The sequence below is a fragment of the Anolis sagrei genome, chromosome 5 (assembly GCF_037176765.1).
Source record: "Anolis sagrei isolate rAnoSag1 chromosome 5, rAnoSag1.mat, whole genome shotgun sequence".
Taxonomy (NCBI): domain Eukaryota; kingdom Metazoa; phylum Chordata; class Lepidosauria; order Squamata; family Dactyloidae; genus Anolis; species Anolis sagrei.
In genome coordinates, this window is record NC_090025.1 from 119,101,387 (window position 1) to 119,118,432 (window position 17,046).

Consider the following 17,046-nt stretch of genomic DNA (forward strand, 5'->3'; position numbering starts at 1 on the left):
TAAGGACATCATAATTCTTGTTTTTCATTTTAATCCCATCAGGATCATTTTGGCAAGATAATCTTAGATTTAGGCCCTGAGTTTGCAAGACCTTAGCCGAGCTGTTGATAATATAGTGACTTGGCAGGGTAACTGCCAAAGGTCACAGTCGATGATAATTGTTAACAACAATAACAAAAAGCTTAGGGTTAATATAGGTGTATCACAAATTCTTATAAAAAGAAAGAAAGGACAACTGATTCATAAATAGAGGATTTCTTTTCTGGTTTAACCCAATACACCTGAAGCACAAGCAGGTTGTGTGTGTGTTTTCAATTGAAAAGAAATTTCTTGTTATATAAACCACTCACAGAAACAAGCAAAGTAGTTTTAATTAAATTGCAAAACCCGATATTTCTTGTTCTATTTGTAATATATCAAATTAACAATGGCTATATTTTAGCTCTGTCTCCACCACCTATGTACTTTGATTCCTATTGGTTTCCAAGTGAGGTTTCAGTTGCACCATCAGTGAATTTAAATAACACTGGAAGAGCACTAAAATCTTTTAACACATTAGAGAACTACCCAACCTGAACAACTCCTGCTGCATCAAGCCAAAAATACCCACCAGATGTTAGTCATTTACAGAACTCAATTAACTTGTTCTGTTTTGTGCCTGTGGCGACATAAACAAAGACTGCCAAGCAGGCAGTTCAGTTTTGTGGGTCACTAGTTGTTCACATGTATTAAACATGCCTAAATCCAAAGATCCTCAGGAACAGAAGTGGGAAAATACAGACCTGTAAACAAGGAGTTTCAATTAATACTTGTAAAGCAGGGGGAGGAAACTAAAATACAAAGAAAGCTCCCTTTTCTCATTAAATAGTACAGTTCAGGAGGAGGTCTGGGTTTGTCAACATCAGGTGTCCCCAAACTAAGGCCTGCGGGCCGCATTCAGCCCTCCAAGGTCATTTACCCAGCCCCCACGCTAAACTTTAGACTTAGGGTCATCCTAAGTCTAAAACAACTCAAGGGCACACAACAACAGTCCTAATTAACTTGATTATCTCATCAGCCAAAAGCAAGCCCACACTTCCTATTGAAATATTGGTAAGTTGCAATTGGTTAAAATTGTTCTTCATTTTAAATCTTGTAAAAAGTGTGAGGACCCCTTGTCTACATGACCCTTTCACTTCAAGGGAATGGAGATTAAAGGGTCATGGAGACTACTGCTCCCTAAACTGTGGGTCCCAACCTTAAATGGGACCCCTTACTTCAATGTTGGGGTCATGAAAACATTTGGCAACACTAAAAGGTTTTTGAACTACCACCTAATAGCTGTTTTAGGCATTACACGAATCTGTTAGCAACAATGTGCAGTATTAAAATATTTTCAATTGTATGCTAATGCTTTTATGTTAAACCACTTTGAGTCCCCTTCAGGAGAGATAAAGCAGGGTGGTAGTAGTAGTAGTAGTAGTAGCAGCAGCAGCAGCAGCAGCAGCAGCAGCAGCAATAATAATAATAATAATAATAATAATAATAATAATTATAATTATAATTATAATGATAATAATAATGATAACAACAACAGTAGACTGCAGAAAATGCTGTAGCTGTACTTGATAAAAAAGGTAAATCAACCTCTTTAACAAACCTTATAAATGGTGATTTATTATCAGCAAATAATTGATTTTATACCTATTTCATATACCCAGGGTCACATAAACATTTCCTGAACAGAAAGGAATCTCAGGTGTATAATGTAGACACTCCACCCACCCCCATACAAATCAGCACTCCAGAAGGTTTTCTCTTGGTACCCTTAAGCTATGCAGAATTTCACTCTCTTACACATGCACTACACACATATATACACAGTGAATTTATGGGCCAAGTCCCGCTTGTAAGCCACCCCTAGTCCCTTCCGGGAGATGGTGGCATGGTATAAAAAAATCAAGTTGTTGTTGTTATTATTATTATTATTATTATTATTATCAGTATTATTATTATTTTACTGACACAAAAACACAGTATGACACAGCAAACAAGATATATGCTGGATTTCATATCACAAAATCACAAGCCGAACACTTCCCAAGCATTTAGGACTGTGTGATATATTTTCAAATGATACGCACAGATCCAAGTAAGATGTCCTTTTGCAGTTGTCAGATCATGATTTTGTCCATGTTTATTGTTTCCAAATGCCAGCGAGATCTTTTGGCATGGCACCCAGTGTGCCAATTACCACTGAAACCACCTGTACTGGTTTATGCCAGAGCCTTTGCAGATCAATTTTGAGGTCTTGATAATGGCTGAGTTTTTCCTGTTATTTTTTTGACAATTCAACTGTCACCTAGTATGGCAACATCAATAATCCAAACTTTTTTCTTTTCCACAGTCGTGATGTCTGGTGTATTGTGTTCCAAAGCTTTGTCAGTTTGGATGTGAAAGTCCCACAGTATTTTTGCGTGTTCATTTTCCATTACCTCCCCCCTCCTCCCCCTCCTCCTTTTTCTGTAACATGCGCGCACACACACACACACTGACCAAAAATGATGAGCTGAGAGACAGACACTTGTGCTCTTTCATATTCTATGTTGGACTACACCTCCCATAATCCTTTACAATTGACTATGCTGGCTACAGGTAATAAATTGCAGCAAAGCAGTATCAGGAGAACAACAAATTGTCCATAAGTAGTCTACATGGTTTTAGCATATGTGAGTGGAGCAGAGGGGGACAGAATAAAGCTTTATGCTCATCTTTGGTGCATCTTGCCATCAAGAAGGTTCTCTTGTGTCCTCAGGAAACATGCATGCAATGGTGATGGGACCAAAAGAAAGCTTTCCCTGAAAGATCTTAGAACTCAAGGAGGCTCATACAGAGAGACACCATCTTATAGGACCTTATCAGACACAGGAAGAGAAGCATCTTTTCCCCATTGTTCTCCGCTGTCAGAATAGAGTCTCACAGAGCCCAGGGCTACTTCCGGCTGGACTCCATGGGGCTCCATTTCAGTAGTGGAGAAAAGTGGAGAAGACAAGGAGAAGAGGAAGCAGTGAAAGACGGAGAAACAATGTGGGAAGAACGAGGACGGACCTCGACAGGAGAGAACAGAACCTCATGGTTCCCTTCACTATCCCGCAATTTCTCCCGCTGTCCCCTACTTTATCTCTGCCCATCTGATAAGGTCCTTAGACAGCTTGGACTGAAGGTGCTGTTGTTGCTGAACATTGCTTCCTATATCTTGGCTACAATTATGGAAGCAAGGTACACAGTTGTACGTCTACTTGACATAGATCCCAGAAGACAAAGCAAGGGCTGACAATCTAATTTCATCCGAGTTATTTCAGTTACACTCCAGGTTTTAATGGGGGGGGGGGGGATGTCATGGCTATGTTATCCATATTACAAGGATTTCTTTCAATGTAGTGAGGTCCAAAATAGGATCAGCTCCAGAAGGTAGAAAGGATAAAAATATCCCGGAACAACTTGTCCCACAAAAGGATCTCACATCACTGCCATATTTCCCTTAATTCCAAAATAGAAGAGTGGGAATTTTTTCAGTTTGCTCAGGCTATTCCTTTCACATTAGCTGCTCTCCTGAAGAGGTTTTCTTTATCCAAACACTTTGTCGAAGCATTCCCACAGTTTAGAGAATCAACAGTATATTGTGATATAGCTCAAGAGGAGTTTACTAAAAACCCTTTTTTTTTGTTTCAGGAGAGACTTGCAAGTCACTTCTGGTGTGAGAGAATTGGCCGTCTGCAAGGACGTTGACCAAGGGGACACCCGGATGTTTTACCATCCTGTGAGAGGCTTCTTTTGTGTCCCCACATGAGAAGCTGGAACTGACAAACAGGAGCATACCCCACTCCCTGGATTTGAACCACCAACCTTTTGGTCAACAGTCCCGCTGGCACAAGACTTTAACCAATTGCGCCACCAGGGGTTCCACTAAAAACCCTGAAATGTACACACAAACTTGCTTACTCCTCCAGATACATGATTTTTTATAAGAAAATACCAAATGGGGAAACTACCATTACCAACTTGCCTGAACGTTTTTTATGATGATTTCCATTTAGGCAAAAAATATTTTCTAAACTTAGTAGTCACTCTTCCTATTAAATCTGAACAGTTGGGCATGGTATATAGCAATGAGAGAAGCAATTTTCAAAGCTGCTGGGGATGGGGGAGCCATATAAATGGAAGGGTTTGACGTTATGAAGTATTAAAGGGATGCTAAATCGCTGCATATCATATTTGCAATGGGCAGTTTACAATCTGTTCATCCTGATGGATTTAGCACTAGGGAGTCTGAAGCCCTGGCTCGGCAATTTCTGTCTGCCGTTGGTAATTTATGGAGAAATTGTATCCACAAATAATGTGTCAGCAACACAGAATGAATTTGGGTCCTAGCTCTGCCCAAACAGCTTCATTATGTCCTCTGGAGCAATAATGAATGGGAAGGAAGGAAAAGTTGCAGTGGAGATAATGAGATGGAATGCTAATGGCTTTTGCGTGTGCAAAAAATAGGATTGCAATTTATCAGGTAATATTAAATCCATTTGGTCCCATTTGGTTTACGGGGGAGGTTGCTACCAAGAGCCAAATCATTACGGTATGTATGCAAAACTTTGAGAGAAGCATCTCCCAGGGACACTCATACCTCTGGAAAACCTTTAGCCCTTCAGATGGTTTGCTGCCCTGGCAAAGAACTATGGTAGGTCAAAAAGAACCAAACCAGAATAGGCTAATATCAAGTGCAATGATCCAATTAGTGTAGCTTAGTAAAATATCATACTTACCCTGCTGTTGTCTTTGTCTATGTGGGTGTTTGTATATATGCACCAGCAGGATAAGTATGGTTGTTTACTAGGCCACAATAATATATTCAATCTTTTCTCGTGAAAACTGCTTCACTTAAACTGCTTTCATTAAAGTTTGGTAGGATCTTTCAAAGCATTAAAAAAAGAAATTACAGCACAGATAATTTCCTGTAAAATATATAGGTAAGAGGCACCTGCCATATGATTTCACTTGAAATACATATGTAATTTCTAGACTTGATCTGTTTTTCCTTCAGTACCTTCGGAAGCACGTACAATCATAGAATCATAGAGTTGGAAGAGATCTCATGGGCCATCCAGTCCAACACCCTGCCAAGAAGCAGGAAAATTGCATTCAAAGCACCCCTGACAGATGGCTATCCAGCTTCTGTTCGAAAGATTGACGCGTGCCAGGAAAAAAAATAGTTTTTAAGGAAGCCCAGGGAGGTTAGTTTCAGGAGATCATTGCTCTTCCTTATTTTGAAGTGGGGAAGCCACCTTAAAATGCCTTGGAAAGAGTGCATGGCATGGTGCAGGCCCAGGAGAGAAATCACACATGCCTGCCTACAGCACCTCTCCTCTAGAGTAGAAACAGCTTTAAGAAGCCTCCTTTAAATGCCTTGGAAAGAGTGCATGGTGTGGTGTGGGACTGAGAGAGAAAGCAAGCATGAGCACCTAACCTGCAACCCCCTCTCCTCTAGAGTAGAAACAGGTAAGAAGCCTCCTTAAAGCATGCGGGTCTGCCTGCAACAACTCTCCTCTAGAGCAGAAACAGCTTTAAAGCATCCTTAAAGTGCACGCACCTGCCTGCTACTGAGACCCAGCCCAGTGAGTGAGCAAGCAAGGGAGGGAGGGCGGCAAACGCGGGAGAAGCAGGAGCCTGGAAGAGGTGGCTCCTGGTTCTGCCACTGCTGCTGCTGCTCTTGTTGCCCTCCCTCACTCACTCACTCACCCATCCTCCCTCGCTTGCTCACTCACGAGGTCAGGTCCTGGCGGCAGAACCAGGACTCGGCCCAGTGAGTAGTGAGCTGGGTGTGTGTGTGAATGAGCGACTGATCGAGAAAGGAGGCAAAGGTGGCACCAGTTGCAGAAGCAGGAGCCTGGTCGCCTCTTACAGTAGAGCCTTGGTTACTCGACATTTCTGCTTATCCGACATTCTGTTGGCCCATTTATGTTGGATAACCAAGACTCTACTGTACAGGTGAAAATACAATGGCTACTGTAATTTCCCAGAGATAAGAGACCAGTTCTGGAGATCAAAAGCAGGGAATGGAGGATTTTCTCCTGGAATATGTATCAGGAATGATTTTGAAATGGAAAATAACTAGAACAATGATCAGAAATGAGACTACAACGAAAAAGAAAATGTGGCTGCCTTTTGCATTGGCTTTGTGGCTTCTCTGCAATGTTTAATTTCACATCTGCCATGTTTCATACACCTGGGTCTTCCAAATCGTCCTACTTTCTTACAAAGGCTTGGAGAACATAAATATGCAATTTATGTTTAATTTAGAAACAATGTCTCAGGAATAGCATCTTGATTTCCCTCTCTACCTTCAGGGTGACTAGACATGCATAGCAGCAAAAACCAAGAACATTGTTTATTGAGTAGTTGCCCAGCGAAGCATCGAAGGAATCCCAAGAACCTATTATGCATAAAGCAACAAGCGACTGTGTCATTCTGCTGCTTCTTAAGATTATCAGTAGCCTCCATGCATCCCCAAAGAAAACATTTGCAATTCTGCTGATTTCTGCAGTTTTAATTAGTTTCCAGCAACTTCTCTAATTTATCAAAATACATAATGGAAAATTCTGGAGAGAATATGTTTCCACTTGCAATCAACAACGGTAAGAGAAACACTATCCAAATTGGGTCACATCTTACAGGTTTGGAAAGAGGCTGCAGGGAATAGTGAAAGATTAAAGATGAAACAAATCCTAGCTTTCTGTTAACTAAGAGTTTGAACAATTTGGAATATTGGTATAGAATTACTAATTATCAGTTTAGGTCTTCGGAGATGCCCAGTCAGGTCTTTTGTAATGCTATTTATCAGAAATAATCATTGTTTGGTTTTCGATTTTAGAAACACATATGGCTCTCTGGATTTGGATGCTGAGTTAACCCCCCCCCCCCCCAAGGCGCTGCCAGTATTTTAAGATAGTCATGATGGGTATCTGTGCCAAGTTTGGTCCAAAACCATCATCAGTGTCTTTCACGGTGCTCTCTTGATGTGGGATTGTCATGATGCCACGGCTCTGCCAGTACAGAGGCAGAGATGAACCAAACAAACTCCCAGTTTTTGCTAAACAATTTAATTAAAATTGACTGTTTTAATAGTCCAAACTATAAAACATAAAGATAGCACTCAGCCACAGAATATAAAACAAAAACTGATAGCAAACGCTACACCATAGTCAAAGAGTCCACTTCAGTGGTCAAATGCTTAGAGTTCAATGAGCAAAGTCCAAGGATCAAGAGTCTATATTGTAGTCCAAAGCCAGTCTAAAGTTTCAAGGTTCCAGGGTTCCAAGAGTTCAGGAGACAGGTCAGGATACCAAAAATCCAGAGACCTGGGGGAAACCAGCAGCATCTACCACCAAAATAAGACAAATACTATTCTCCCAAAGATCAGTCCCAAAGCTAGCTCCTTATATCCAGAAACACCCAGCTACAACCTAGCTCGTGCATATGCCTCCACCCTGGATTGCTTTCACCCATGAACTCTTACTTACAGATTACTCAGCCCTTTAGATCTTAGACTTACATTAACTCTTCCATCACCAACTGCTAAGCCTGCCACCACCAACCACCATCAACTGCAGAACATGATAATGACAGAATGAACTGCAAATCCCATCATCCTGGGTCAAGTTTCCACAAACCCTTTCCAGTATTTTAAGTTGGTCATGGGTGGGTGTGCCAGGATTGGTTCAGCTCCATCGGAATCAAATGCTGACTGTTTCAGAGTCCATGCCTATTATTATTTCAGAATGCCAGATCTATCAAGATGGTAGAAATGAAAAATCTTTACCAAATGGATTTCACAGAATCATAGAGTTGGAAGATACCATATGAGCCATCTAGTCCAGTCCCTTGCCATGCAAGGAAAGCACAAAGTACCGTTAACAGATGGCTATCCAGCTTCTGTCATTTCTCAGTAAACTGGCTTGGTGTTTAGATCTTTCTGCATGCAATTGAAATCATCAGTTTTATCCTTGTTTCCCTGAATCATCTGCTAATAAAACTGACTTCACAGCTCTGCCACTGCATCATAACAAAACTGGGTTGTGTAGTATTGGATTACTTTGCAGGGTTGTCATAAACTAGAACTTAGCCTCCTGGAATTTATTTCCATGAATTGGAAGGGCATTTTCTGTCATGCTTGTGGTTTGAGGGGTAAAATGTTTACTAAGATCTGAATAAGAAAGATCATATGCTCATACTCTTGCTGTTGGCATGTGTAGAGGATTTAAAAGACATACTGCAGCTACCTTGCACTTTTTGTTTTGTGACTATTATGTGTTTTTTAATATGCTAGAATAATTTCCAACCAGCAAAGACTAAAACAATGGCTTTAGAAAGAACAAGGAAATTCTTCCTCCAGGGAGAGGGTGTGTGAATCATTGTTATGACTGGATTTATAACTCATGTCTAACACCCACATTCTCAATAAGAATGATTTTAGAAATTATTCTAAGGACTTTATTACATCGAGGAGGCAAACCAGCATAGAAGCTGGAGTGTCACCTTTGGTGAAAGTTCCTTTTCCACAACATTGTACAATATCCGTTGCCAGACTACTGCTTCCTCAGAATGAAGCCATCCCCAGCTATTGTGGCACTGTGTCACAACTAGGCTTGTGCATGTAGGCGCATGTGGCAGCCAATCATGGCTCCTCCTCCCCTATTCGACATCACGTGGTGGCCTGTGAGCCCTGCCTATTGGACCAATCAGAATAGAAGGATGCTGTGATGTGTCTTACGCAAGCTGTGTCCGCTTCCTTAACTCTGTTTCCGAAACCCAGGCTTCCTTGAAGGAAAAAAAGGGAAAGATCCCAGGAATGGAAAGGGAAGCCTTGTAAGTTCCTCATTGTCACTAATTGGCTGGATCTAGTCACATTTTTCAGCTGCGGACCAAAAACGGCTTTCCAGCTGTCCGCCCATATTCAGAAGGCATGCAAAAATGCATACGGAGCTCTAGCGGATTCCAGGCAGCTGAAACGGATCAAGGTTCAGCCAAAATGCACAGGTCTAGTTGCAACCATTCATATCCCCTAGTTCTGCCACAGTGCCACAACTTATTTAGGGTGATGATCCTGGGCACTTCTGTAGTGACATGTTGGTGATATCGGGCTGGGATTGTCCTCCTCTCCTACTTTCTCTTTTACTTTATGATTTACTCATGCTTTACAGAATTATGAAGTTTCTTTTTAAAAGGTTGGGGCAGCACAACAAGAAGATGTAGTTACACTGCTCACACCGAAGCATGGCTGCATGACCCCAATCTGCCAAGAGGTTACAGTTGTACAATACCTGCAGTTATGCAACAAGGAGGGTCACTGTGCCGGTAAGATGCCAATATCCTTCATTCCACAAAAGGCATGGGATAGTAGTATGATGCAACCAAGTCCATAATCTCTTTTAGAGTACTTGAATTGACAGCTCTGTCTAATGTATATTAAAATAAATTTAAGGCTCATGGCAAGTGCCTGTCCCCCCATCCTGGACACCTCATGAGTTAACCTTAATAGGAGATGCATGCCTTTTACTAGATTCTTATACATTTGATGCTATTGACGCATATACACATTGGGGCCGCAATGGCACAATGGGTTCAACTGTTAAGCTGCTGCACTTGCTAACCTGAAGGTTGGCAATTTGAATCCACGGGTCAGGATGAGCTCCTGCTGTTAGCCCAACCCCTACCAATGTAGCAGTTTGAAAACATGCAAATGTGAGTAACTCAATAGGTATCACCTTGGTGGGAAGGCAATGCTGGCTACATGATCAAAAGTTGTCTACAGACAACACATGCTCCTCAGCTTGGAAATGGAGATGAGCACCTCCCCTTGAGCCAGAGATGAGAGGGGAAGCCTTTGACTTTGTCTGTGTATTACTGTTTCATTGTATCAAGGCATTGAATGTTTGCCTGTGTCCGTATATATGCCGTAATCTGCTCTGAGTCCCCTCAGGGAGATAGGAAGGAATATAAATAAAGTGTTGTTGTTATTGTTGTTGTTGTTTGTTTGTTTGTTTGTTTGTTTATTTACTTCATTTATACCCCACCTTCCTTCCCCTCAGGAGACTCAAGGCAGCTTATAATTCTAGTACAATTCAATACCAGTAAAATCAATAGAAAAAAACAGTAACACACCTTCTCCATTAAAACAGTTAATAAGTAGTCAATAAACACATTAAACAGTAAACAGATTAAAACATATGAAGCGCATAGTTCCATTTGTCCAAGATCCTTGTTCACAATCCATATTCAAACCGTGTCGAAGCCCGTAGTCACTTCATATATATATATATATATATATATATATATATATACTTTTTTTAAAAAACCGCTGTGCTCCCCTCCCCCTCCCAAGCCACAGCTTTTACATAACATCTGTCCAAAATTTCAATTCTTCTTGTGGAGGTAAGTTTCCTTCTTTATTTTTTAATCCTTTTTTGATAAATGTTCTCCATACATCAACAAAATCACTTTGTTTCCATATACCTATTTTAACTTTTAATATACATGTCAACTTATCATTTATTGACAATTTCTATACTTCCTTATACCACTCCTCTATTTGTATATTTATTTCTTTTTTCCAATACCTTGCTATAAGCAGTCTTGCTATTGTTAATAAAATTGTTATCGCATCTTTATCCTCTTTTTTCAATTGTTTATTATTATATAATGATAATCAAGCTATACTAGGACTTCTTTCTATTTTAATATTCATTATATCTTCTATTTCTCTAAATACTTTCCCCAAAAAATTATTTACATTGCCAACACATATGTATATATGTCCCTGCTTCTTGACATCCTCTCCAGCAAATTTTTGAATAGTTTTTATTTATATTTGCTATTCTTACTGGTGTTAGGTACCATTTCCATATTATCTTATAATAATTTTCTTTAAACCGTAGTGATAAATTCTTATTCTTTGAATGCTTATGTGCAAAGACATGCCTAACTTTTTGCTGTTGTTGTTGTTGCAACTCATTTAAGACTTTAATTCAATGGGACTGCAATGCAGCTGACTTCAGCTCTGCTTTTGGGCCAGTTTTAAAAGCTGACCATCCTGGTACATTGTTGTTGTTCATTCATTCAGTTGCTTCCAACTCTTCGTGACCTCATGGACCAGCTCACGCCAGAGCTCCCTGTCAGCCGTCACCACCCCCAGCTTCTTCAAGGTCAATCCAGTGACTTCAAGGATACCATCTATCCACCTTGCCCTTGGTCGGCTCCTCTGCCATTTTCTTCCATTTTCCCCAGCATCATTGTCTTCTCTAAGCTTTCCTTTCTTCTCATGATGTGGCCAAAGTACTTCATCTTGGCCTCTAATATCCTTCCGTCTAATGAGCAGGAGGGCTTTATTTCCTGAAGTATGGAATGGTTGGATCTTCTCATGGTCCAATGCACTCTCAGAATTGTCCTCCAACACCACAGTTCAAAAGCATCTATCTTCCTTCACTCAGCCTTCCCTATGGTCCAGCTCTCACATCCGTAGGTTACTATGGGGAATACCATTGCTTTGACTACTGGTACATACCATACAATAAAGCTCTCCTATACAAATGTTTCCTGCCAGGGCATTTAGACCAGAATGGGTTCAAGGGACTCTAGGAAATGAGTACAATATACATATTATATATATATATATATATATATATATATATATATATATATAAAAATAAAATATATACACACACATATATATATATATATATACATATATATACATATATACATACATACATATATATACATATAATCTATCTATATATATATAGATATAGATATATATTTCCTAAGATTTCTTCTTTTTGATATGAATAAAGGTTTGATATGAACCTTTGCCCTTTCATAGTGAATTTATAATACGTAGTTAAAATATTTTCAATTGCTCATTATATATATATATATATTAAATTTTTCAATTAGTTTATGATCAGCTTAATCAGTTTATCAGTTTTATCATGTCTTATCATATTTATTTACTGTATTGTTATAAGTGTATTATTTTAACTTACTACGTGGAGTGCGATCAGGTCTTGTCAGGCCTTCTTGTTTTGTTTCTTATTGTGATATGGCCTAAGGGCTAATCAATAAAATTACTTCTACTAATTAGTCCATGAGCAGAAAAGCCATTTTCAAAACAACAATATTAATTGTACGCAAAATCTTTTGCGCATACATGAGCGTAATGAGCCGACATAACAGGTGCCTGGACTTTCTAGCTTTCTAGCATGATGAGGGGTGGGGAGTTTTGTCCCTAACTCCTTAGGTTAGTGGTTCTCAACCTGTGGGTCTCTGGGTGTTTTGGCCTACAACTCCCAGAAATACCAGCCAGTTTACCAACTGTTAGGATTTCTGGGAGTTGAAGGCCAAAACATCAGGGGACCCACAGGTTGAGAACCACTGTCTTAGGGCCTGGGATAATCCCAACCTGGAAGCCTTAGTTCAGTCTTCTCTGTAGTTGTAGCAAGCATGCAATTCCTAATGAGTAAACAGTGCATCCAAAGCAACCTTAAAATGCTACAGTTATAAAAAAATATTTCTAATGTTTATTTTTTTTCCTTAGCTAAGAATGATTTATGCCTGCCTGTGTTTATAGCTCAAGTTATTAGGACAAGTGATAGTAGGCAGTATTTCATAATCCGTATATGGCAGAATTGCCTGTGGAAATCTCATTGTACATACGAACTTGGCTGCTTATCTCAGCTTGCCCAAAGAAAGGTCACCATAAATTATTTTGCCTCTTTTAAGCAGTTTCTGATGGGGGTTATCAAACATTTAGAAGGGCGCCTGGCAATCTGTGGCTTTAAAAGCCAAATGGCAACGTTGAAAGTAATTTATTTATGACCCACGATTACAATTATATCCCGTATCAGGCTGAAAAGGAACAGCATAACTTTTTTGGTCTGACATTAAGAAACAATCATGCAATGGTATCTCTGAAATATCACAATTATGGTATATGGGGCCACATGCAAACCCAATCCATGGCAAACACATTACAGATTGGAACCTAAGGACAATGGAGAAGGTTGGAGAAGGGGGATGTAATACTGCAACATCAACTGACTGACACATCCAATTTTACATTGCTTGTAAAAGTAACGCTTCAGTGAATAAGGTTATGACTATATATAACATGAAGTATACCACCGCTCTCCCCAGAGTCTGACATTTTATGTTTCCACATCAAAAATGTCGCCAGCTTCAAAAGCATATTTCTCTCTGTGTTTATTCCTCCTTATCATTTGTACCTATTAAATTTAATTTCACTGAAATCCAGGTCAACAGGGACATCTCTCTCTCTCTCTCTGTCTCGTTCTCTTACTTTTTCTGTATTCTCACTTTTCTGAATTAGAGAATGTCCAGGTCAGGTAGACAATGAGAGCAGGTTTACCTCCTGATCATACTCAATTGTACTAGGAAGAGGCCAACCCCATTATGTTCAACAGGATACATGTCCAAGACAATGCATTGAGAACTGAAGACAAGGCAAGTACAGAAATGACAAAAGAATGCAGTATTACCTGTGTATCTTTCCGAGGTTTCATATGAATACAATACAAACAGCTGATAATAGCGAACTCTATGGAAAAAACAAACTTCCAGCCCAAGAATACCATAAGGTCATGCATCTCTACAAACCTGTTTCTAGAGGTGGAGCCCAGTTTCTGAATGATCCTCCATCCAGAAATTTATTTTATTTATATATCGTATCAGGAGTGAACCAAGGGTACAGTTGTAATGTATTTTTAAAAAAACACAAAGTAACAAAAATGTCCTTTGACCAGTAGCTGGCCACTTGGAGTGCCTCTGGTGTTGCTATAAGGAGGCCCGCCATTGTGCATGTGGCAGGGTTCAGGTTGCATTATAATATTTATTTATTTGGGGTTCTTTTACCCCGCCCTTCTCACCCCGAAGGGGACTCAGGGAGGCTTACAAAGGCAAAAGCACAATTTGATGCCTGCATCATAAAACAATCATACACAAAATTACATCAATTCACAGTTAACAACAATTCATGCATTATAACCATAAAACCAATACAAACCCAATTTCTCCTCTTACATGGTCAGCGTTCGCTACCTCATAGATCTAGTTTTACGTTCCACTTCATCAATCCTGTTGGTCTTACTCGCCTGATTGTCTAATTTAATTGCCAGAGTGCCCAAAGGCCTGGTCCCATAACCATAATAGGTGGTCTGTGGTTTGCTCTTCTCCACACTTGCATGACGTGGACTCCACTTTGTGGCCCCATTTCTTAAGGTTGGTTCTGCATCTCATGGTGCCAGAGCGCAGTCAGTTCAGGGCCTTCCAAGTCCCTCAGTCTTCAGAAAGGAGTCTCTCATTTGGTATCAGCCATGAACTGAGGTTCTAGGTTTTAGTCTGCCACTTTTGGACTCTCGCTTGCTGAAGTGTTCCTGCAAGTATCTCTCTAGATCTTAGAAAACCCTGAAATAATAATAATAATAATAATAATAATAATAATAATAATGTTTATTTATATACTACTTCCTTTCCCTACAAAAGAGACTCAAAGCTTTGAGTCTCTTTTCACCAAGGTCACATCATATTCATGCCAGGCATAAAAATACGTGTGTGTGTATACACACACACACACACCTTTGTGCTATTAAACATACAAATATTACTTTTTATATTTTTATTAAAAGTTTTCTATGTGTACATATAAGTAAGAAAGAAGAAAGGGGCAGATATAGGGGCAGTAGGGTAGACATAAGGGAGGCTAAAAAGGGTGTGAGGGGGGTGGTAAGGCTTGAGTCTCGAGTAGGGAAGGGAAGGAAAAGAAAAGAAAGGAGAGGAGAGGTAGGGGGCGGGGGTGGAGGAAGTTGTTGTCTTCCAATCTTCCTCATCGTGGTTAATTCCTTCTCCAATCACTGAAATGCTTCTCCTTTTCTCTCTCTTTGTTGGGATTGTTTTCCCTATAAAAGGTAAAGGATTTCCCCTGACATTAAGTCTAGTCATGTCCGACTCTGGGGGGTAGTGCTCATCTCCATTTCTAAGCTGAAGAGCTGGAGTTGTTCATAGACTCCTCCAAGGTCATGTGGTTGGCATGACTGCACAGAATATCATTACCTTCTCACAGAAGCAGTACCTATTGATTTACTCACATTTGCATGTTTTTGAACTGCTAGGTTGGCAGAAGCTGGGGCTAACAGTGGGAGCTTACCCTGCTCCCCAGATTCAAACAGCCAACCTTTTGGTCAGCAAGTTCAGCAGCTCAGTGGTTTAACCTGCTGCACCACCAGAGGATCCTTGTTTTTCCTATAGTTGTCTGTTTAACATACAAATATTAAAATGCATTTAAAAACTACACATCCACCTCAAAATCTCATTCACGCCATCCTCAGCAGACCACTTCTCATCATTTCAGAAACATCTGATGGTAAAGATATATTTTTACCTTCCTGCAAGAAGCAAGCAGAGATGGAGCCCTCCCTCTCTCGCTCAGGAGGGAGTTCTAGAGTCTGGGAGCAGCCAACAAAAAGGCTTTTTCCCGTGTTCCCACCAAATGCACTTGAAAGGATGGTGGGACAGAGAGAAGGCCCTCTCTAGAGGATCTTCATGTTCTAACAGGCTCATAGAGAGAGAGATGATCCTTCAAATAACCTGGATCCAAGCCGTATAGGGTTTTATAGGTTGAAAGAAGCACTTTTTAAAGAGCTTTTTCCTAAAAAAAATGGCAACATGTTGCTAAAAAATAATGAGTACTGTTCAAAAAAACAAATAATCAATGCTAACATATTTGTTTTTACAAATTATTTCTCAAGCTATAACAGACAGTAATGTGACAGTTGGGGCTGATGGTCCCTATGGCAGTGAATTAATGAATCTAAGGTTCTGAAGTTCAAGATCAGTACCTTGGACAGTTCATTTAGAGGCCCCGACAAACATGAAAGTCAGCAGCTATCACTAGATAAGAGCAAAAATGATCTTACTGTTGACTTGGAGCTATCTCATACAAGAGGTTCTGAATGTCATGGAAAGGAAACAATTTATAGATTATTAAATTTGCCCGTCCGATCCCCCCTCCACCCACTTGCTGGTGATGGTTAGTTGTGTTTTAGTGAGTCTCTGTTTCCTGTGCCAAAGAAGACTGTGTAGAAACCCAACTAATGATCCAACTAATAAGCATTATTTTGACATGCTAAGATGGCTGGTTTTTGGTACTCTGCCCTATGATGAAGGATGGGGTGGGGGGCCTTTGCTGCTCTCCTTCCAGCAGTTGGTGCCTTCAACCAGTCCTAAATGCATCACTAGCAACAAAACCATGAATATTGTATATTCTTTCCGTATACATTACACTAGCAATGTCAAAATAATGCTCATTAGTTGGATCATTAATGCATTCCTGCTCAGTCTTCTTCCTCTGGGGAGCTCACTTCCTATCAAATAAAATTGTCAGCAGTATGCTGATGACCCGGTCATGCTACTACAGTCTTGAAAAATTGAGCCAGGATGTGTGCTGAAGTGTTCTGGGGGCCCAAAGGTTTAACAGACTCAAAGGATGAGTTTATTGATCAACTCTACTGCCTTGGAACAATATCGATTGGTATTTTCTTCTCGTAATTGCTTCTGAAACATATTTTCAAGTTCCTTATTTTCACTGCCCTGGCGAGAAGATGCTCTGTATAAATAATGCACGGGTTTGCATCAGTCCATTTGAATGATAAATGATCAAACTTTGGCATTGGATGTTATAAAGTTTAGTTCGGGCAGATAAATAGCAGAAGAGGTTCCTGTTCAAGGACTAGAGAAAATGTCTCTGATACTTGTCTTAAAACAGAGGATGATTTTTCAAGAATCCTGTTGGATAGCTCCACCTAGAATATATCTCTTGAATCAACAAGTAGATACGAGGGATATGCGAAAAGTAAGTTTACAAGATTGTTTTTAAATACAAAGAATGAATATATTTTAATAACACTTATTTAGATTGTATCATAGGTATTACATTATTTGAGA